The following is a 22,551-nucleotide window of genomic DNA, read 5'->3' as shown; positions in this document are numbered from 1 at the left end:
AGAACGTCAGCTCAACTCAGTAGTTACAGTCGCTGGGCCACTGGTTGACTGCTCATTAGTTGCTGCTGAAATAAAAAGCCCCTCTCTGTATTATGACTCTCTGTGTGCACAGTGTAAACATAGAAGAGAAGAGGACATCTAAACTTACACATACAGCATGCTACTTAATATTACAGTAAGCTTTTCTCTCTTCAGTTTTTGTCCCCTTGCTGAGGCTTCTACTAAATGAACTCTTCTCTGAAATATTAGCACTTCAATGTGCGTGAGAGTGCTCTGGAATGTTCGTAGATTTTCTTTTTAGCTGAGTACATTTCACAAATAAGCAAACTTTGGTAGATGTCAGAAACGTCTTCCTCTGGACAGTTGGTGAATGAGAATCAGCTGACTAATCAGTGATAAAATTGTGGCCTCTGGTGTGTTTGAGCTTGGAATAAGTGATCACTGTCCAGTTGCTTGTGTAAGAGATACGCATTTGAAAAAAAGTAAATCAAGAGTTGTCTACAAAAGAAACCTCAAACATTTCAATGAAGAAGCTTTTATAAGTGATCTTTGTCGCAGTAACATTTTTCTCACATCTGAAATCCAAGATGTTGACATGGCTCTAGAATATTTCTCAAAAAACTTTCTCTTAAATGTTGATAAACATGCACCTTTCAAAAAGTTCAGAATGAAAGACAGATCTAGACCTTGGTTTTCCCCTGAGCTGTCCAACCTTTTTAAATCAAGAAACAGCATGGTCACTTGCTAAACACTCAGGGGATCCATCCCACTGGCTTGCTTTTAGACAGTTTAGGAATAAATGCACAGCTGAAGCCAAATCAAATTATTATTTGGAAGTAATTCATCGCTCACATTCTGATCCAACAAAATTCTTGAAGGCAGTAAATTCTTTACCCACACATATCAAACATAATAATTGTGAACTACCTGTCTGATAGATCACAGTGTGTAAAGGCTGGAACTTTTCAGTCTGCATTTCTGTCATTAACAAAAGTCGTTCCACAAGGGTCAGTTCTGGGCCCTATATTATTTATAATCTCTATTAACAATGTTGTTTCGTCTATCACAGACTGTAAGATTCATCTTTACGCAGACGACATTGTACTGCATTGTTCTGCTGAGTCTGTACAGCTTGCTGTAGAGAAACTGCAATGTGCTTTTAATACTTTGCAGACGGCATTTATCGGCTTAACACTGGTCATAAATGCCAGTAAAACCAAGTACATGATCTTCTCAAAAGCCAGAGATATTGTTTTTAACAGTCTACAATTATCCACACTCAATGGCAGCAGTGTTGAAAGGGTCAGAGTATATAAATATATTGGCATTTGGCTTGACGAATCTTTAACTTTTAAACATCATGTGGAAAATCTCACTGCCAAACTTCGGCAGAAACTTGGGTTTCTGTACAGAAACAGAGCTAATGTCCCTCCTGATTGAAGGAAATGTATCGTTGAAGCTTTCTTTATGTCAGTGCTTGATTATGGCGATACCATCTATAGACATGCCTCTGCTTCCACTCTTAAAACCCTAGATTCAGTTTATCACTCTGCTCTTAGATTCATAACCGGAGACCCTGATAACACTCATCATTGTATTCTCTATAGCATAGTTGGCTGGTCTTCTCTGTCACAGAGAAGTAATAATCACATGTATGTCTTTATTTATAAATCCGTTATTTGACGTACACCATCTTATATAACATCTCTGCTGAACTGGACCATCGGCCCCTACCACACTCGCTCTCCTGACTGTCTATTGCTCCAAGTCCCGCGGGTTTACTCTGAACTTGGAAAATCCCCTTTTAGCTTTTTAGTTCCAAAAATGTGGAACAATTTACAACACTGTCTCAAGATTGACACTCTTGTTTCTCTTGGGCAGATTAAGACAATGATCTCAAACCACTTTACCACAGTGTGTAATTGTTTGTAATGAGAATTATCCTGACCTGTCTTTATTGTTTTATTTGTGCCTTTTTTTTTTTTTTTTTTGATCTGTATCTCGACATCATTGTAAATGAGGGAAACCTCAATGATTTTCGAGGCTTAAATAAAGGTTTGAAATTAAATGAAATCAGAGAATGTAGTGAGCTAATACTTACATACTCACCATGGTGTGAGCAAACGCTAGCAGACTAGTGCTACCCTACTTGCAGTAGCGTACTTAAGCTAGCATACATGCGCTATAATAAGCACACCACAATAACTGAGTAGTCTGGTTGGCATTAAATAGATAATGCTAACATTAGCCAAACTAAACTACTACTGTAACGCTGCAGAGACAAATGCTGTAGTGTAGCTGTAATGTTTTGTCTATCTAGGAACAGACAAGTATAATTCTGACTGGATATTAAATACTTTTAATAAGTCTGACAGTAACAAAACAGTACAGATGTTCCATGCTCATGCTGCCTTAATCAAAGCGTTCATTAGAAACACCTGCTCAATTCATGATGCATATTGCATAATAACATTAATGACTTCAAAGAGAAGAGGTTTGTGTTAGTGTGTAATTTTTCTTGTACTATGGTCCTAAAACTAATACATACCAAATGCTTCAAGAAACCCTCACAAAGGGATTTGTACATGTGGAAATCAGGCAAATCTACTCACATCACAGGGAGTTTCTTCATCCTTCTGTCCTCCCTGACCTTCAAAGGAACAGAAGTAGGCTACACACATCCCCACGGGACACACTGAACTGTGTCTTTTGTGTGGCCATGTTTTGTGGGAATAAATGAGAAATTGTCAAGTGGGAGTGGTGTTTTGTGAATTGATGAGACTTCTATTGTCACAACCCTCCCACTTTGTTATCAACCTGACAGCGAGAAAAATGAGCGCACATCTTTGTTGTGTTCCTCTCAGCTCATGACAGACAAGCCTTTAGCGTCAGCAGGACTAAAGTCATTTAAGGCGTAAACAAGCCTTAGGTGCACACATATTTTAAACACACACATACAAGCAACCAATTTGACGTCTGTGACATTTCATTATTGTTTCTATGTATTATTCCATCACTTCAGAAAGAGGAGGATGGTTTAATTTGCATCAACTACAGGGATGAGGGCATGAGAGGGTGTGTTAAAGCTTTGACAGTCACCAGGACCCCATTATGGCCCTTTGAGTGAGAAACTGTGGGTACAGTTGTTGTAAGTGGTCCTGCTACATGAGGCTGTGTCTCTTTAAGGCATTGTCAATAAACATATCCTGTCCTGCTGTTTTATAGTTAATGCTACTAATTAAAAACCTGAAAGACCTGTATAGCAACTATATGCTGGTAAATGAGTTTTTTCATTTGTATCCAAAAATGATTAGACTTTCTAATGTTAGAGCTTCTAGCAGCCATTTGCTGTAACTATCTCTTATTCTTTTAAATACATCCACGCAATCTGTGGCTACAGTATCGCAGTGAACTACTGTTTTTCATCATATCCATGAAAGAAACATTGATGTTTCCAATCAAAGCAACCACGTTAAAGGCTTATTTTGAGCAGCAGGATTACCATAAACACCCCCAGGTACAATATCTTCAGCCATTTCTTAGTATTAATTCTTTGGCATGATCTGTATCTCCACTATCTTTAAATTCAGGCACCGTGCTGTCCTGCAGTAAGCTCTTTCCCCCACCACTCTCATTACATGACCATCTCATTCCACTTTTTCTCCCCATTCCCCTCATCAGTCCTGTAGTTCTTAAGCCAGCCCTTCCCCACTCTGTCTTTGCCAGAATGGCTGGCTGCTTCCGCCCCAGCTTTTGGTCTGCTGATGGATGGTTCTGTGCCTAACCCTTTACAGGACTTAGTGTCTGCTATGACTGCCTCCCTGGTTTTCACCCTTGCCTGTAGTATATTCAAGTAGAAGTTAACCTATCTCTTAACATGCCTGCCTATGAGTCATGCTTTGGGCTTGAAATTACAGTTTTTCTGAGCCGTTTCACTAGCCACATTTCCTTATCACAGCTTTGATGAAGATAAATGTGTAGCCTGTGTGTGTGTGTGTGTGTGTGTGTGTGTGTGTGTGTGTGTGTGTGTGTGTGTGTGTGTTTGTGTGTGTGTGCGCGTGAGAGAGAATAATAATAATTTAAAGTGTGGTTGCTCTTCATAAACTATGATGGAATCTATAAATCATTTTAACCCCGACCTTCCTAACATAAAATGTTACACACAAAAATGTATTTTGCAGCTGTGGGTTTTACACTGAAACAATCTAGTGCACATCTATCTATCTGCACATCCATCACTTTATGGTTTTGATCAACATGCCATGTAGGACAGCAAAAAGATCAAATGATCAAAAGATCAAAATCAAATACAACATCACTAACTTTATATCAGCGCCCACTCAGTGTTCTGGATATAGCTATTTAACCTGGCAGCTAACAGTATGGTGTATAAATTGTATGATTGAACTCAAACCTGGGAATCACACAGGCCACCATAGCAACTGTAGTCTTTTACTACACTGGTCAAATTATTAATAGCAACATGCAGTTAATTGTGCATAATATAAAGTATGTAGCATGTCACATGTAGACAACACAAATCAGAGAGAGAGCAAGAAAATGTTTCTTTGACTTGCAACCATCAAGTTCCAGTCTAGTTGTGACTCTAGTTGTGTTGTTGGAGCCAAATGAATGATTAAATAACCACAATGATCTTACTGACTGTTTTTTGTTTTTTTTAAATGTATGCATCTTTCAGATCTATTTTACCAAAGTAATATCACACCAGGTCAATATGTTGAACTGTATCAGCACGGCCATGATTATCCTAAACTAGTACAGGCTGATGATTGAATCACAGCAGCTGTGAGATTACATTATTCCCTCTCATGTGAGGTTGCCAAATTATTATTCACTTTGCATATATCTATTTGATTTTTCTTGTCCTTTTACTAACTTTTTTGTTTATAATTTAAACACTTAATTTGACTGTTTGATTTTTGTTTATGTTATTGGTTTGTTTTTGCTTTTATTTGTACATTTAAATGTACAAAGACAGAATACATGTTGCATATACTGTAATGATGTTGTCTACTGTTTTCCTTTATTTGTTGAGAGCAAGTTTCACAGATACCAATAAGATGATTTGTAGCCTTCCAGTGTGGTGATAAGGGTAGTCTCTGCGACTATTCACCTTGTATGAGCATGTTAAAGAAAAACATGGATGAAAGCAAAGATACCAAATACCATTTTCTCTTTGACAGTGGTAATGCTGAAGGCATTATGTCTCCCTTTTGTCTCCACACCTAATTTATTTGTCAATCCTGCCATTGTTGGTCCTGACCATGAACAAACTAGGGGACAGCATGCCTTCATTAGAACCACATGAAGCCACAATAATGTCATTAAGAGGACTGGCATATTGCAAATTTGTAACCAGAGTTTGCGCAGTATAAGGAATGGATGGAAGAGCTGCTGTATTGACGTCACACAGTTTGGCAAACAAAAACACTTTTAACTCATAGCTTAAACTTATTTAATAACCATCATGACGATACTGGGTTTGAGGAAAAGGTATCTTATGTGAATGATGAGATAATTATGAGGAGTCAGGGTTTTTGGCCTTTCCTGCAGCCAGTCAGCAGGGGGAGCTCTAAATATTATGGCTGCAATCCTAGGGTTTTTTTTCCTGAGTCCATTCTTAATATAAAGTCTACAATCCTGACAAACTGACTGAGAATATATACTCATCAGTTACCTAATTATAGTGACACTTGTTTACTGTATTCTCCTCCTTCCACATAATCACATAATCCTTGATTCATGACTTTGTCTCATAACTTTTTATCTACCCAGCCCTTATATTTTTCCTTCTCCGCTCTCTCAGGCTTCTAATAGCATTGTTCCACAGGGAGTAGATAAGTGTTGCTTGTTATGATAAAGAGCTCAGGGAAAGAACAGCGATGTAATCGGTCTCGCTTTCCTCTCACTGTCACAGTAGTTTTGATCCACTTGTGGATATGAATGTCAGCGCTCATGATCAGTGGAACAGCCTGGTGGGTATCTGTGATCTACAAAGGATGCAGCGACTGATCTAAGCTGATGTTATTCGCCTGTTTATCTCAACCTAATCAAAGATGAAAGGTTTGGGCGAGGATGGTCATGGTAAAAGTGATCAATAATACCCTTTGAAAGGTTTAGCAGGTTAAACAATTTAGCTCTCGGTTAATCTCTTAACTCGATTAAAGGCATACATTGATTAATATAATTAAGTTCCATGGCATGAGTGTTCTTGCCTTTGCTTGTTATTATTCCTATAGGCATGTACGAGATACACTGTTTGTATCATACACCAGGAATGTTCTCTTCCAGTTCTAATTAGTTATTGATCTCATTATACTGATAGATTCAGCCACTTCTCAAATATTGATCCCTTCTTCATCAAAGGAACACCATGTTTTTTCTCTGAAATTGCTTACATGGCAAACTTTGTATGAAAAACACACAACAGCAAAAGTCTTGTATGAAATTTATTTGATTAGAATCATTATGACTGCAAAGGCTTACAAAGCTGATCCATACGCTAGTCTTGCATCGCTTTCCTTCTGCCATTAAACATGTATTAGCTGCACGTAATTGTGAAAAAGCATTCACGCACTGGTGAGTTACTCAAGATATAAAGTGAACCACGAAGAATGAAATCATAGCACTAATGAGTCCGAGAACTTAAATAAAGGTTGATGATGATGATATAACATTGAAGGCAGTGTGTTTCAACCAGTCACAAATAGCACAACCTAATGGAAGTGCATGCATGTATCAATCAATCAATATTTGTATATCGCCAATTCATAACAAATGTTATCTCAAGACACTTTGAAAAAGAAAAGAAAACCTTACTCTTCATTACATTATCTACAAAAACCTTACACGAATCCATCATGAGCACTAAGCAACATTTAGCAAAGTTACAGTGGCAAGAAACCCCTTTCTTTAAGAGGCAGAAACCTCGAGCAGAATCTGACTTATGTTGAAAAGCCTTCTGCTGATACTGAAAGTGGGATAGAGGGAGATACAGGAAGAAGAAGGATAGAGACAAACAGAGCCACAACAACAACAACAATGAATAAGATAGATAGTATGTCAGTAATGGTTGAAGTATATGTAGTTTTAGCAGAGATAATAGACTGATCAGTCTAATATTAATGTTAGAAACTGTAATGATGATGAAACAGGTCACCTTCAGCTAATAAATGTGACACAGTAGCTTTATCACACATTACTAGGAACAATGACAAAGATCAATATATTTTTCTAGTGCTATATTAGGACCGAAATAATGATTTACTGCTTTATGCATAGTATGTATTAGGGCTGCACGATATGTTATGCACTTATTTTACATATATTGTGATTGCAATATAATTGTAAATTGGAGATGATGATTACATTTTGCATTAGGCTACAATTTTAATTTTCACTTTGACAAAAAAGGTAAAATCATTATGTTGTGACATTTTGTTGGTGTTAGCCAAATAAACATGTCTTATTACAACTGGAGAACTAATTTTTTTGAAGGGCCAGATCATCTCTGTAGCACATAATGTCATTATAATGCTGTTTAATGACACATTTGCTATCATCATATAATTGACAGTAAGTGGTTCATGGTGGCCGGGGATGGAGTTAAATTCCCAGCCTGAATTATTTGTATCCCCGTCCGCCCCTTGAGGTGAAAATGAACACATTTTTTTTTTCATATTTCTAAGTTGCCTCTGAACCTAAAACTAGTTATTATACGTGACACATGGCACCACTAGCATAATGAAAGAGACTAGCTACTAGCCTAATTGTTCGTCTTATTAGCATATTAAGTCTGATCTATTAACCAATTAATTCAGCTGTGAAGTAGGCTAACTGTAAGATAAACAATGTGGCATTGACAGTTTTTCTGTTCATCATTGATGTACCCACTTCATTTTATTATCTTAGACAGTTTTGAACCAAAAAATCTTCTCTCTCACTCTCTGTAAGCTAGCATTAGCATAACGTTTGATTGTTTATACTTACCATTATATGATACATTTCTTGGCTTCTTAATGATTCAGTCCCTTCCATTTCTTTTACACAGACGAAAGGATATACCTTCATTACGACCATATCTTCACTGTAACAGAAAAAAAGCAGTTACATAAACCATGTTGACTCACGCTAGCCCTGGAAGACACAAGAAAGCAAGCTAAACAGCAGGAAACTTGCAATGGCAGAGCCATATTAAGTCTTAAAACTGCATTAAAAAACAAAGCAGACATTTAAAGTAATTTTATTAAAGTTCCTATACTCATAAAGGAACACCCACCCAGGTGGTTTTAATCATTTGGCTAATCTCTTCTCAGGACTGAGTGGAGTTACTCGCCCGTTAACATTGTTGTGTTCAGCACAGTGGTTGACAGCTCATTAACAATTTGGTATTGAATATTATATTTTTAAAATCCTGAGAAGAAAACAATAAGGAAGAGAAAATAAACAGCATGGTATAGTGAAAATAGAAATTAGCACTCAGAGATATTGTGATAACTGCTAGCAGCTTCCTGTTTTGCTAATGTGTTAGCTAACCAGCTCACAGGCAATGTACATGTGTTTTTTTAAAAAGAAGGCCACTTGCTAGTTATTTAACAAAACACTAGGATGAATTAAAAGAATAGCAACGATATACACCTCAGAAAATATCAGTTTTATGGTACCATGGTATATGGTAGACTATTAACTAAATATTCAAGGATTGAAAATAGTGATTTATTTGCTTGCTGGCTTCATCATAAATTCACAAAATATTACGTCTAAACTTTTTACATCTTCATATGATATAATTTAATTGGCCCTTTGAAAAGTAAAGGTAGGCTACATGTGATTAAATGTTTAATTTTCCTAACAGCATGTTGTCTACCGCCCTGCTGACCCTAAATCCTAACTAAATTAAAATCTAGTAGAATCATAGCAATTTTAGGGACACTCTTCTTTATAATCTCCAAAATGCACCTTTGAGAAATAAAAATAATTTCCATCGCTCAGCACATGATAGCCGACTTGTCGTGCATACCTGAGAGAGAAACAATACTACCTCAGGTGATCGCAGAGAAGCAGACATAATCATAGAACAGAATTTGCTGTAAAGATGATCAGCAGTAAAATAAATAAATACATGAATAATGTTTAACGACTCTAGATGAAAAAAGGTTATGGGGGACATGGTCAACACTTTTTAATTAATTGGCAAGCTCTGTATGTGGGAGTGTACCTGTTTGTTTTCTAGACAAGGTAAATCTAGAATGTTTACAGTTGCTTGGAAAAACACTCAGTGGCTCCGCCTCCATCTCTCCTTCATGCTCTTGTTAGCTGATGTTTTCCTGGAATAATCATTATACCGCTTACATTCCCAAATAATCTGGGCTGTATTGTGTATCAATATTCACCAAGAGCGCAAACCAGATCTTTCCCATGATTTAAGGGGTGAATCTGCAAAAAAATCGGTCTGATCCTCCTTTTCAAAGCGTAGCATTAAAGCATTAATTTGTCACATTGTAAGTTATCTAAAATATGTAAACTGTGTGTTCTGTTTCAATGTACTCAACACACCTATGTCATTTAGACAACAGAAAAAAGACAGGTACAGTACGATGTGGTGATTTTAGTGCAGTGAGGAAGCAACGCAAGTTATGAATATCCAACTGCAATTCCTTTAATGAGAATAACCAAACCATACAGCTGGTGAATAAACAGATTATGTCTTTGGAGTATCTGCTATGAGTCCAAACAAAACAAAGAACACTTTCCTTGAACAGGTCATGGTGTTCACTGTTGATTCTCTGTGGGTTCTTCTATATTTTATTCTGTTTCGACTGCTGTCTGTAAGCTTTCTGCTAAACCTGTTCTACTTCTGGATCACCTGAGAGCACCCTACCACCTGCTCTCGCTGCATCTGACACCATTCTTATTCATTTATCTGCCTTGTTATTGGTATTACTTTATTTATTGGGGCCTGAAATCGGAGTGTTCTGTCGGATCATGTTCATGAAATGTGCTGTCGTATCTTGTCATCAATCTGACGACAGCTGCTTCTATGGATAATTGCTTTCCAAGAGGCTGATGTGCCTCTTTGCACTCTCCTCCTTACCACATACACACTCTCTCCATCTGTCTGGTTCAATGTCTCTCAGCCACTTCAGCGAAGACACATTTTCTTCAAAAAATCGTTCTGTTTCTCTCTCACATGCCTTTTTCATTTCGTCCCCTTCTTGTCATTCTTTGATCCTTCTCTACCATCTCTGTGCTCTCACATCTTTCTCTCTCCCTTCAGTCTCCCAAATTGTAAAAGAGATTACATAATTTTTACATGTTTAAAAATTAGATTTTTGTTAATCCCCTTCTATAGCAGAAGGCTATTGTCATTAATAAGGGTGAAGTGTCATTGTGTGCTGCAATATATCAGGATCATGAACTGGACCTTGTTAATAAAAATTACACATGTGCTTGATCCCTTGCTGGTGCAGTCAGTCTATGTCTTTTTTTTTGGTAATGTAATATTTGTTGGCCTTAAGCTGGTTTAACAGACATCTGGACTTTAATATATTTTTGTACAAACAGTCTTGTACATTCTTGTCAAGAGCTCACTTAGTGTTTACAGAGCATATTACATTACAAGTAGTTGCTACAGTCATAGAATCATTCTTTTTACAAAAAAAAAAATTTTTTTTTCAAGGCTGAAACATAATTTAAGAAATTAATTCATAGTATCATATGTTTCCTCTCCCTTGTATTAGGGTAATAACAGCTCTCTGCTCCGACATAACCTCCTCCACTTAGCAGGGATTTTCAGATCCCCTGCTGCATTGCATCACAGCTTAACCTTTGGCGAGAGACTTTAAAGATAACAGACTCCTGGGAAGCCCCCTGCTGATCCCGACATGAGCCTGCTATTTGGAGGTTTTGTGTTTTTTTAAAGCCTCCTGAGTCTCCCTTTTATTTCTTTACACTCCTTATATGTCAATCTGCTTTTTTTCAGCAGGTGGTTTCTCTTCAGTGGGTTACGGTTATTGTTGTCCCGTTGCTCTCAGCGGGAAAATGTGTTCAAAGGTATTATTATTGTGACAGTGTAAACAGATCATAACATGTTTTTTTTCATATGATAAGTACCAAAGATGCCTTTTCCTAAGGTGTTAGTGTTCATATAATACTTCTATATGATTTTTAGTGTATAAATCATAGTCTGTTTACAGATATAAACAAAACACTATAGGCAATATAAGCAAAATGAAGAAAGTTTTCCAAAGCTGTTATCTCTAAGTAACGCTATATTTTCAGTTGATGATTGTACGAGATTGTATGAGAGTACGATCAAAGTCATATCAAACAAATTACATTTATCGTCTTCCGCACTTTAACAGCCTCGGGTCTGTTTTACTCTGCTAAGATATGACTTGACGGATTTTCACTTGAGACAATACTGAATAACACAAGCAGTTGGATAGCAAAGATTCTACAGTGATCTATCACCAGGACAGACAAGATACAGCCCTCTTTTGAAAACCTGCATGTACAGTTTATGACAAGCAGAATCCTGCACTGATTTCATGATCAGACACATTACACTCTCAGCCCTCACTATCAACCTCTTCAAGAGCGCACACATCTGCTGAGCCAACACACACAAGCTGAGAGTACATGAAAGGGTCTAACCAAAGAGTCGGCTAATGTTTGGTCAGATAAGCCCCGTTTCCACCAAGCGGTCCGGTGCGGTTCAGTACAGTTTGATTCTGTTCGGTACGGTAAACCCTGATCTTGCTTGCGTATCCACACCCAACCGTACCCTTATTTGGTAAACAGAGTGTAAGCCAGATGGAGATAGCCACAAAATAGTGTGACATCATAGAAACCCAACACAGTGTAGCCCGCTATTAATTAAGTTCAACGAAGAAGAAGAATGGGACACAGTAAAAGGGACCATTTAGGGTCTTATCGGTACCCTTGGCACCAAAAAAGTAGGACGGTAAAGATTCCTTATTTTGGTACCATTCCCAACTTTTGACAGTAGAAACGCCAATAAGTGGATTCTGTACCGAACTGAAACGGCACTAAATTAAATCTTTGGTGAAGATGATTGGGTCTATCATATTATCAGAGTTTTTTGTTTTTTTTAGGAGGGCTTTTTTGCTGGATAATTCTTTACAACGTGTACTTGTGAATCAATGTCTTATGTTTTACTGCTAATGTTGAGAATTGAATCTTTTTTGCGTGCTTTGTTCTGCATCTTCTTCCTTTTCTCTGTCTGCTTGTTGAATATCAGACTGGCAGATGAGAGATGGCCATGTACTTGTCTCTTGTTTTTAAAAGTACAAGGGATGGTGATTACACACACTTTACATCAAAGTAGCATACACAGAAACACAAACAGATGGGTAAATGCAAGAGAAAACCATCTGGCTCTGTTTAGAAAAAAGAGATCACAATAGCTCAGACAGCATCCTTTTATCAATAACAACCCAAAAAGTACATCATTGCTCTTGTATAAAGTTCTATGTGAGCCTGTATGTCCTGACACTGACTGACACAGAGCTAGAGCATGCTGATCTGTAAACTCCAGAGTAATTAATGCGCACACTGTGCATCACAGGGACATGAGAGAGGGAGGAGACGAAGAACAAGGGATCAGAGGAAGGAGGGGCACCGATGAAAAGGCTGTGTTTAATTAGACTCATACAGAGGACTGGCTTTCCTGAGGGACCTGCCAGTCCTTCATAAAGTCTTACACAAATTACCATTCTGCTGAGACAAGAACATGCACATACAGGGACAGATCAAGTTAACAATAAAGGAGGGTAAAAGGCAGAGTAATTGGCAGCCTCTGGGCATCCCAGTGGCAAAGTAGGGACAGCACTGTACTTTGCATTCACAAAATGTCATATTTTAAATGACTTTTCTCACATGATCTGTTCTCATTGCATTTGCAACTTGCTGGCACTGTAACTTCTACTTTCTTGCAGGCATAGTGCAGTGCAGGCATCACAAAAATGATTTCCAATGTGGTAAGCTAAACAAGCAAAAAGTTTAGGATACTGAAAGAGAAGAAAGCAGCTGCCAGCAAGATCCCAGAGTGACGGATCAACTGCAGAGCCGACAGTTCCAGCTGGTTAGCTGTGAGTTTAGGTCTGTATTGCTCTGATACGGGCTGGGCAGCATCCATCTGGCAGAAAGGCACACACAGATGGGGAGGGGGGGGGGTGTGTTTCCAGGGGCTCAGGGATCGTCACTCCTGATTCTGGATGTCCTGGAGCTTTATGAAAAGGTGTGACTCTGAACTCAAACCATGACATTAACTCCTTCCCTCTCACCAGGAAGCAATTATCCACAGCAGTCTGTCTCCCTCTCTAGAAAAAAAAAGCAATCGCACTCCCGTCTTCAGATGTTCAGGTCAGGTATCTGTCAGTGCCGAGGTCCAAAAATCTTTTATCTCTTTCTCATATAACTTTTCTCTGAATTGCAGACTTTAGTTATGGCATTTACAAGAGGAGAGACATGCAGCCTTTATCTTATATCACTACTATTTTTATGGTTTAGTTTCTTAAAACTACATCTCGGACCATCTTTACTTGTACCTGTGGATGTTATTCCAAGGCCCACCCTGGAACTAAGGGTTTTCCATTTAATTGTGTGAACTAGGTGCATCTCCATTGAATCTTTTGAGAGGAAATGAATAAGCTTGGCCTTTGCCAGGCAAAGTTTCATCTCAAGTTGTTTGTTAAGACGATGATTAATGTAATGATGTAGAACATAAGTAAACCCTAATATATAGGTAGGAGTAGAGGCTGTAAAACACACACGACTTAAGTAGCCTTTTGGCCATCTAACTTACCTCAGAAATAAAATTGAGATGCCGTGTCACAATATCCAGAAACAAAGACCAACCACTAATTGAAATATCCAAGAAACAAACTGCGGAAACTTTTCATTTTTGTTATTTTACTGTATAGGTGTGAGCAAACAGTACTTAGCAATAATTCTGCCACCTTCTGGAAAGAAGAGAAGATCAGAGTGATCGGCTCATCAATTATTAAGGAAGTTTTATTGAAGTTTGCTCTTCGAAACAAGTTGGCTAATGCCATACTTATATATATATATGCTAAAAATGACTGCTGTCTATCCCCCTGTTACTGCATTAATACGGTCTCTATAATGTTTTTTCTACAGTTGTTGGGAAAGCCTGAGTCAGGCTTTATCCATCTCAACACATTTTCTCTCATAGCTGTGAAGCAAATTGTATCCTTCACCCCCTCAAGATCACAAGAAATGACTCGTAAAAAATATGGAAAGAAAGAGAGGACAATGAAGTGTACAATGAGGGTAAAGAGGTATGGAAATGTAGAAGGTAATGGAAGAGTCACTGAAGCAAGGAAACAAAGATGGATGAAAAGTCATAAAACAGGGGGACAAAGGAGGAAATGAGAGAACTATAGGTGAAGTAACACTTAGGAATGAAAAGGTTAATGGAAAGTAGATATAGCAAAAGATGAGAAAAACATTGAACAGAGAAGGAAGAGAAAAAAGAGATGAAAAGATAAGGAGAAAGAGAAAGAGAAATTGACAGAAAATAAATAGAAACCAGAGGACAGGAAGGAAATCAAAATTGCACTAAGAGAAGGAAAGGAGAGAAGGAAGGGAAGGAAAGGATGAATTAAGAGTACCTCTGACTTTCCAGCTCAGCATTGACAGGCTGGTTGTGAGCTGCCGCAACAGATTGGCATCACAGTCCATCACCAGGGGAGACAGTAGCCACCCTGCGTGACTGATAACACAAACACGCTGTTACTGCCTCACACACACAAACCAGCATACAGATATACACACCCACTGACGTACGCAAACAGACGTGCCCATGAGAGACACACACACACACACACACACACAGATGAATGAAGAAGAAGTTTGAGGACTTGCCCTTTGAAAAGAAAAAGAAAGAAGAGGAGAGTGAGAGTGCAGCGGAGAGTGGAGAGCAGCAGGAAGCCAGTGAGAACAGGAGGTGACAGAGGGCGGTTACCTTGGCAACCAGGCCTCTGGTGACAACTGCCTAATCAGTGGGTGGACAGTCGAACACCCAGGGTGATTCCCCACAGACGTCCACTCATTTCCCCTGTGGATCACTGCAACTATTTTACACAAATGGACAAAATTGGACTTTTCACACAATCCCTTAATGGGAACGTCTTATACGACTACTGAAGGCGCACTTTATGTCTATCAGAAGTAAAGAGTTTCTCCATATCACTTAAAGCCCCCGATCATTTAGATAATTAAGTATGTTAACATTTTATATCTATTTGTGTTGGTATAAAACTCCCACAATCCCCCTGGTATAGCCCACTATAATAATACCAATGCAAAGTCAGGGGGTCAATAGACGCCTGTAACTAGTGGAAACCAGTAAGCCTGTCTGCTCTTTGGGGAAAGGATTGATAGATTAAAAAAAAAGCTTACAGCTAAAAATAACTGTTACGTTTGATAAGCTGAACTTGCAGACATATAATAAATCAGGTTTCCCACAGGTATCGCACTAAGGCCCTCGGCTGCAGCATCATTAGGCCCTTGAGGGATTTTCATTTGATAAGTTGAGTTCTGGATCATGTACTGTAAGAAACAGAGTATTGGCCGGTCTGAGGTTAAAATATATATATATATATATATATATATGTCATGCCAAATAATAGCGCAAATCACTAAATACCACAACATAAAATAACATGATTTATATTTGTTTCAGTAACAGAATTTAATACTAGATTGTGAGTCCAGTTGTAGAGTCAAATACTGTGTATAGTGTTATTAGGCGGGCTCTTCCTTTTGGAGGGGGGGGGGGGGGCACAGGGGGGACCAAGCTCAGTGTTACAGGGGCACTGGCCCCTGTTCACCCCTGCCTAGATCCGCCCATGGATCAGAGGTCACAGCTTGAGCAATTGAGTAAAAATGTTCCATTATGCATCAACTAGATATGGTGAACAAAGTATGACTCTTTATCAGTCAGAGTTTGTTTTTTTTAAACTGTGTGCATGAAGAATATTTGCACGGCACTATTAGAAAAAAGTGCAGAGACGCAAGCATTCATCAACTTTAACTGAAAGGCTTTTTGTCTGCGCACACAACATCTAAGTATAAGATGAAGCATTAATGTGTTTTCTTTGTATTGTTTTTATCAAAATGTAATCAGGGTCTTAAGTCTCAACACAAAGTGCTCCACTGGCTATTAATTTCTCTCAGCAACACATAATATCCTCGTCTTTCACCCTCGTTCCATTTTCTCCTCTTTCCATTTCCTCTGCAGCCATTATGTGTCTGGCACACACAAGCTGTCGTTGTGACGAGGAGGGAACTGATAGCAGATTTAGTGCCACACAGCACACACACAGACACAACACATACAGACACATGAAACTTGTGTGGAAGGGCACTTTGCTGTCTCACATAGCATGAACATGGCCAATAATGTGATCGATTTAGGATGTCAAACTCATTCATCATTCTCGACTGTTCCCCGGCTGCTGCTACCCGTGAATGTCATCCTTATTAAGTCTCACCTTTAAAAAAAAAAAACATGACATGAATTTGCTTTAAATTAAACGTTCATTTCCAGTCACAAATGATCCATCACATCAACATGAACAAGAGCTACAGCCCCTCACTGCAGGATACAAATATCTGACTCTGTCTGTTGTGGTTCAGCCGAGGCAGGTTGAGCCATGAGATCTCCTCCCAATTTGAAGGTCTTATTCTTGGATTTGTGCCTTGATAGTCCTGTGGCCTGTAAAAAGAGAGATAGGCACAAAAAGGGAATTTCTCTCTTACATGTTAAGCGGAATGGGAGCTTAATTCTCTCATCATTCACTCTACCATGCTCCAGTTATTCAAAACAGTTAAGTATCAAAGTTTAATGAGTTCGTTCTTGCTGTGATATTGCATTTCTTTCACACCTCAATCTTGTTTAATGGAAACATGAACCAAACAATCTTTTGAAAAAAAGGCATAACTTGCTGGTGGAATGGCATACTGGTTTGACAGCTGTTTCCTCTTGATTCCAGTCTTTATGCTAAGCTAAACAGCTAACTGTGTCTTCATATTCCGCACGCAGGCAGATCAATGGTTTTTGATTCTCTTATTGAACTGTTGGCAAGTCAACAAACTTCCCACTAAAATGTTCAAAAATTCTTAGTTTCAGTCTCTCAAATCAAGTTCATTTGCCATGCATGCTGTTTTCACAGTGTGCAGCGTGCTACAAATCTTGATTAGTCACAAAGAAATGGGTTGCAGTGCTGTTTAAGCCCAGATAAAGGTGCTGAATCATGTTGATTACAGTTTGCTGATACACGTGAGGATAAAAGTACACAGAAAGGCATCTCTGGATCCGAATTTCAAACAGCCTGCTCTCTCAGGAGGTTATCCATTTTAGTTATTATTTCATGAAAATCGTATGTTTCTTGTCTACACATACAGTAGTTTGCTTTATTTATTGATTGTGCTGCTAAAGCAAGGAGGCAGGTGAATATTTAACACCTACAAGGACAACACAAATATGAAAAAGTTGATAGTTTTGGGCATACTGGGTCTAGATTAGGAGCAGGTCTAAAGGACATAGGCCTAAAGATGACATTTTATGATTATTTTATATAATATAATTTACTCTTAAAAGTATTGGTATTAGATATTCTGCTTATATAGAAGAATTTAGAGGAAGACCCATTGGGAATGAGTAGATTAGGTGTGAAGGTGGGCTTACATTTGTTGGTCAATAATTGATCCTGTTTTTTTTATTAAATAATATGACTGTATGCATTGTTACTGGCGGAGGTTACTCAATAATTCAAATGTGCATCCTTCTCTAAAATGAATTAAAAAGTTAGTCCTGAATAAGGTGGGTAGTTCTTCATTTTGTTACCATGTGGACGATGTCTCTTCTTTCAAATTTGCTCGTGTGAAATTTTAACTTTGCATGGAGCAATGTAGTTTGGAACAAAATATTCGATAATTCTATTTCTTTTCAATTAACAAACCAAAGAATTCACTTGATGAACGCCACACAGTTTAAAATTGAATGCATGGGCTTATGTATTATGAGAATTTACGGCTTTAGATTTAGATAACATTAAAAAGAGCATGTTATAGCTTCGCTTATAGTCCTAAAGAACAGTCAGAGTATCTCAGTAATGAGTCTTAAAGTGTGGCCGTAAGGGACCAGTTAACAACACTTAATGCCCTCCAATCAAAGCAGTCTAGAACCAGGCCTGATTACAATCATTCTGAGAATTAACTGGGCAATGATCTACTTCATTAGTTCAGCTTTGTACTGTAGTACCTCTCATCTCTTTCCTGACACACTCCAGCCCCCCCATCATCTGCAGTTTAACTGTTTAAAGTCTTATCCATGTGCTGCACTATCTTACACTGTGCTGTATATATGTGCCCAAGGGTATTATAACATTAACATAACTCGTACTTTAAAGTCCGCAAGTATAGATTAGATGTGGTACATTACACCAAAACGCAAAACACACTGCTGTGATGAGCTGTCAGATTAAGGATTACCAAGGAGCAACATACAAGTCCTAACACTTCCTGCTCCCCCAGCACCAGTTTCAGAAGCTGTCAGAGAGATACAGGGAGAATATAAAGGGAGGGCAAAAAAAATGGTCTGCAAAGAGTGAGAATGGGGATGATATGCTGGAAAAGTAGGCAGTAGACAATTACATGGAGGGAGAGGAAAGTACAACTATAGAGGAAGATTGGAGGGAGGGAAAAAGAGAAGGATGGCTGATAACAAATTGTCAGGACGGATGTACAGCGCAGATTATTCAACAGTTTATGCTGCTATCACATCAGCTTCCTCGACCAAATTCAGTGAGAGATCTGCGATTGCACATCTCAACACTGCACTCTATAGACCAAAGCTAGAATTTCGATTCTAAGGAAGAGAATAAGGAAAAAAGTGACATGGAGTTGGAAATAATAAACATGCTGATATCGGGGATATTGACAGTTACACAACTGCCATCTAGTCCAATAGATTAAAATGAATGTAAAAAAAGATGCAGCTCCTGAAGGGGGAATGTTTTGGCTGTCAGTGTCCTAACAACAAAAAAACAACACCACAGCTAATTGTCAAGGCAACAGTTTGTGTAATGTAGCAGTTTAGTCAGATGCTTCCTGTGAAACTGAGTGTCAAAATGAAACTGAGTTCATCGGCAAGTGGTGACTTTAGTGTGAGTTTTTGTGTGATTCACACGACGACACACACAATGTGCATCTCTGAAATACTAGATCAACTAATTACTTAAGAAGAACCATGCAAGAAAAATGAAGTTCAATTATTGTAATCATAAAGAAAAAGAGAGAGAGTGTATGATTAGAGAATATATAACGTAGGCTTAACTTTAAATACTACTGTGATGTTTTGCATTTTAGTCTCTTTAGCCCTTTTTTTTTAACTTTCTTAGTTATAACCCCACAACAAGGATACGCTTAAAGAAGCGACAAATATTCATAGAGTCCCCTCACCTCTTCTGCTTGCACCCAAACAAACAGTAAAGAGTACTGAATTCTATTTAAAGCCTTTGGCCTTGAAAAGGGACGCATAAATCAAAACAGTGCTGACCAAATGGAATCTGCTGGAATGAGAAAACAGTCCTCATGCATAAGTTAAACTTTAGAGGAACGAGGGCCAATATTTCAGAATCTGGTGCATAAATCAAAAATAAAAGACAAAGCCCAGAACTCTGTGTTTTCTCTTCTGAAACTGGGGAACAACTCAGACTTTGTATTACCATTATAACACCCGTGAACAATACACCTAACTTGGAGCTCTAATTTCTTGTCAGTGTGTTGATGTTTAAGAGTTTATTTGACAACAGGAAAAAGGTTAACGTCGTGATGACAAAGGTAAAAAACGGAAGTGGCCTATTGATAATATGTATTAAATTTCATAGTCTTACCATTTATGTTTCAGATTGACGGCTGCCACTTTGGTCAGGATTTCTCTTTTCCATGGGTGCAGAAATAAGTAGGAGAAACCTGCAGCTGTGACGTGACGTTATAAATGACATTTATTTTCGGTGAATCTTTATTCTCAGACTGGCAGTCTAGCTCCCTTATGTGAAAATTATTTCGACTGTCTGTGTAGAAAAATCAACTAATTCTCCTCAAAATGTAAGATCTATAAACTTCTTCGCTGTGTTTTTCTTTTAGGGTTTATCATTTTCCTACTTGTGTTTTCAACCTTACATTGATGTTTTACTGCCCCCTGGTGGACAACAACAACCACAACAACACCTCGTTCTAATTATTTTTGCTCATTAGCCTGTCAGGCTCCGTTATTATAACACAATATAATGTCTCTTCAGCCACAGTTTGAACATCAACAACAAAGTTTATTAGGACTTTCAGATGCTAATCTATTATGTGTTTGAAATGAGCTTTTTAATGAGCCCACTTTCATTTGGCTAGATATTAGTAAACTGTTTTCATATAACCACCTTTATTACTTTGCCATCAAATACTTATTATGAACTTAATTATAATGTTAGGCAGAGTGAAGCTGCTCAGCCGTGTCTATCATCCTGCAGCGAGGCCGATTCAGAGCAGAGCTGCAGATAGCAGGAGAGCAACAGCTGAGCTCAATCCTGATAGATACTGACAAGCCCAAAAGTAAGGGCATCTATAATTTAGAGACAACATTGCTCCATCCAACATAAATAAACTTTAAATGTAATCATAACACACAAGAGTCAAAATTAACACAACATGTAACACAGGCAACCATTTTTAAAATCTTTGAAGGATTATTACTTTCTGAGTAAAGAGTTTACCAGTTACATTTTTCTTTGTATATTAAAGGTCATTGTTCACTATTAAATGTTTATGTGCATGCCTCTGTTGTTTAAAAAAATATATCAGTTCAGATATTCACTCTGGGTTGATGAATAAAAGTTGGCGTAAGCATTGTGTCTGAACCATAGACTGTAAATAATATTATCTTACAGTCTATGGTCTGAACAATCAACGTTCTCTGTATAAAGGCAGCCGTGCATTGTCCTCTTTTATGCATGCCATAAAACTGATCAGAAGTTAAAATCATTTCCTAAAACTTTCTTACCTAGGTGGTGTTTCACACAGCAAAGGTGATTGTCTTTGTGTTTAATCTGCTGCAGACATTACAGCTACTGATCTTTAAAAAAAAATATTTAAATCAAACATTCAGATGTGTGTTTCAGATTTTTTTCAACATTTTTTAACAAATTCTATCAGACTAAAACAAATGGTATTTTATTAACTGTATCTAGCAGGTATTACTGACAACTTCCCGACATAAAAGTCTGCATAAACCTCGAAGTACTCTGTGTATTTTGTGAAGCTGGAATACTAGAACACCTAAACTGACAAAGAATATACAACCATTTAACTAAGATACATGCTGTGATGTGAACAGATAGCATGAGCCAGTGCAGCCAAGGAAAGGACATGTCTGAACACTTGACTCAGATTTAGGAGCTGAACAGAGCTGCTTTAAAATGCTTTAATGTTAGATTGACTCATAAGTGTGTTAAATCCAACAAAGAGATGCAGCCTGGGTTACACCCTTTAATACACCACCTAAGAAATAGCACCCAACATGACAGCGCTAATTAAAGCTAGAAACTTGAGGGCTGGAATTTGACTCCCATTCAGAGGCTTAAAGCAACACCAATGATGATCTCAGGAGTTGTGTTGAGCGTTTGATGGGAAAGAAGCCACAGAGCCAGATCATTAACGCTGATTGAAATATGATGAATATACAGCCAAGAGCCTTTAATAATGACTCATATTTTTTAATACACTTTCAAATGAATCATTGATAGCATTCGGGAGCATGACTTTAAACCTAGCATGTTTTGAATATTTATGCATTTAAAGGGGCAGTATTTTTCACATTCCTCCCTTCACACACCACAGATTTTATCTTTCACGATTTTGGTAGATCTTCACGATTTCCAGGACAGTCTTGATATTCGAAATGGGAATGATTCCGTTGGTAAGTCGAGCGTCACAGGAGCCTTCACTCCCCCCCTGAGAAAGTACAGCATATAATTTAACTTCCCTATCACCTCCAGCCATCATCTTCTTCTTTTTTTTTTTCTTCAAAAGTGAGATAAATGTCTGCGGGCTGAAACGGGCTCTGTGGTCATGGAGTGATGGTTTAATCAGATGAAGCACCCTTCAGATTGAAGTATTGCAGAGCGACACTTTGTATGACTTTTAAGAGGCTTCTCTGCTACTTTAAATTGGCCTTTATAAAAACCGGGTGGTCAGAAGACGGACATATTAATAAGGGAGGGGAGCTATGTTCCCCTTTTGTTCTCACTTACACCCTCATATTATCTGAACTCTTTTAGTATAGTCCAGCCACCGTCGAATAAATGAGACAAATTCGTCCATTTCCATGAATCATTAAAGAGGCCTAATTTTAAATAAGACTTTCTCACATAATGACCTTTGGCACAGTATGTCTATCATTTACCGCACTGGCTTCTAGTTCATATT

The sequence above is a fragment of the Labrus bergylta genome, chromosome 9 (assembly GCF_963930695.1).
Source record: "Labrus bergylta chromosome 9, fLabBer1.1, whole genome shotgun sequence".
In the NCBI taxonomy this organism is placed as follows: domain Eukaryota; kingdom Metazoa; phylum Chordata; class Actinopteri; order Labriformes; family Labridae; genus Labrus; species Labrus bergylta.
Note: the sequence above shows the minus strand (reverse complement) of the source record.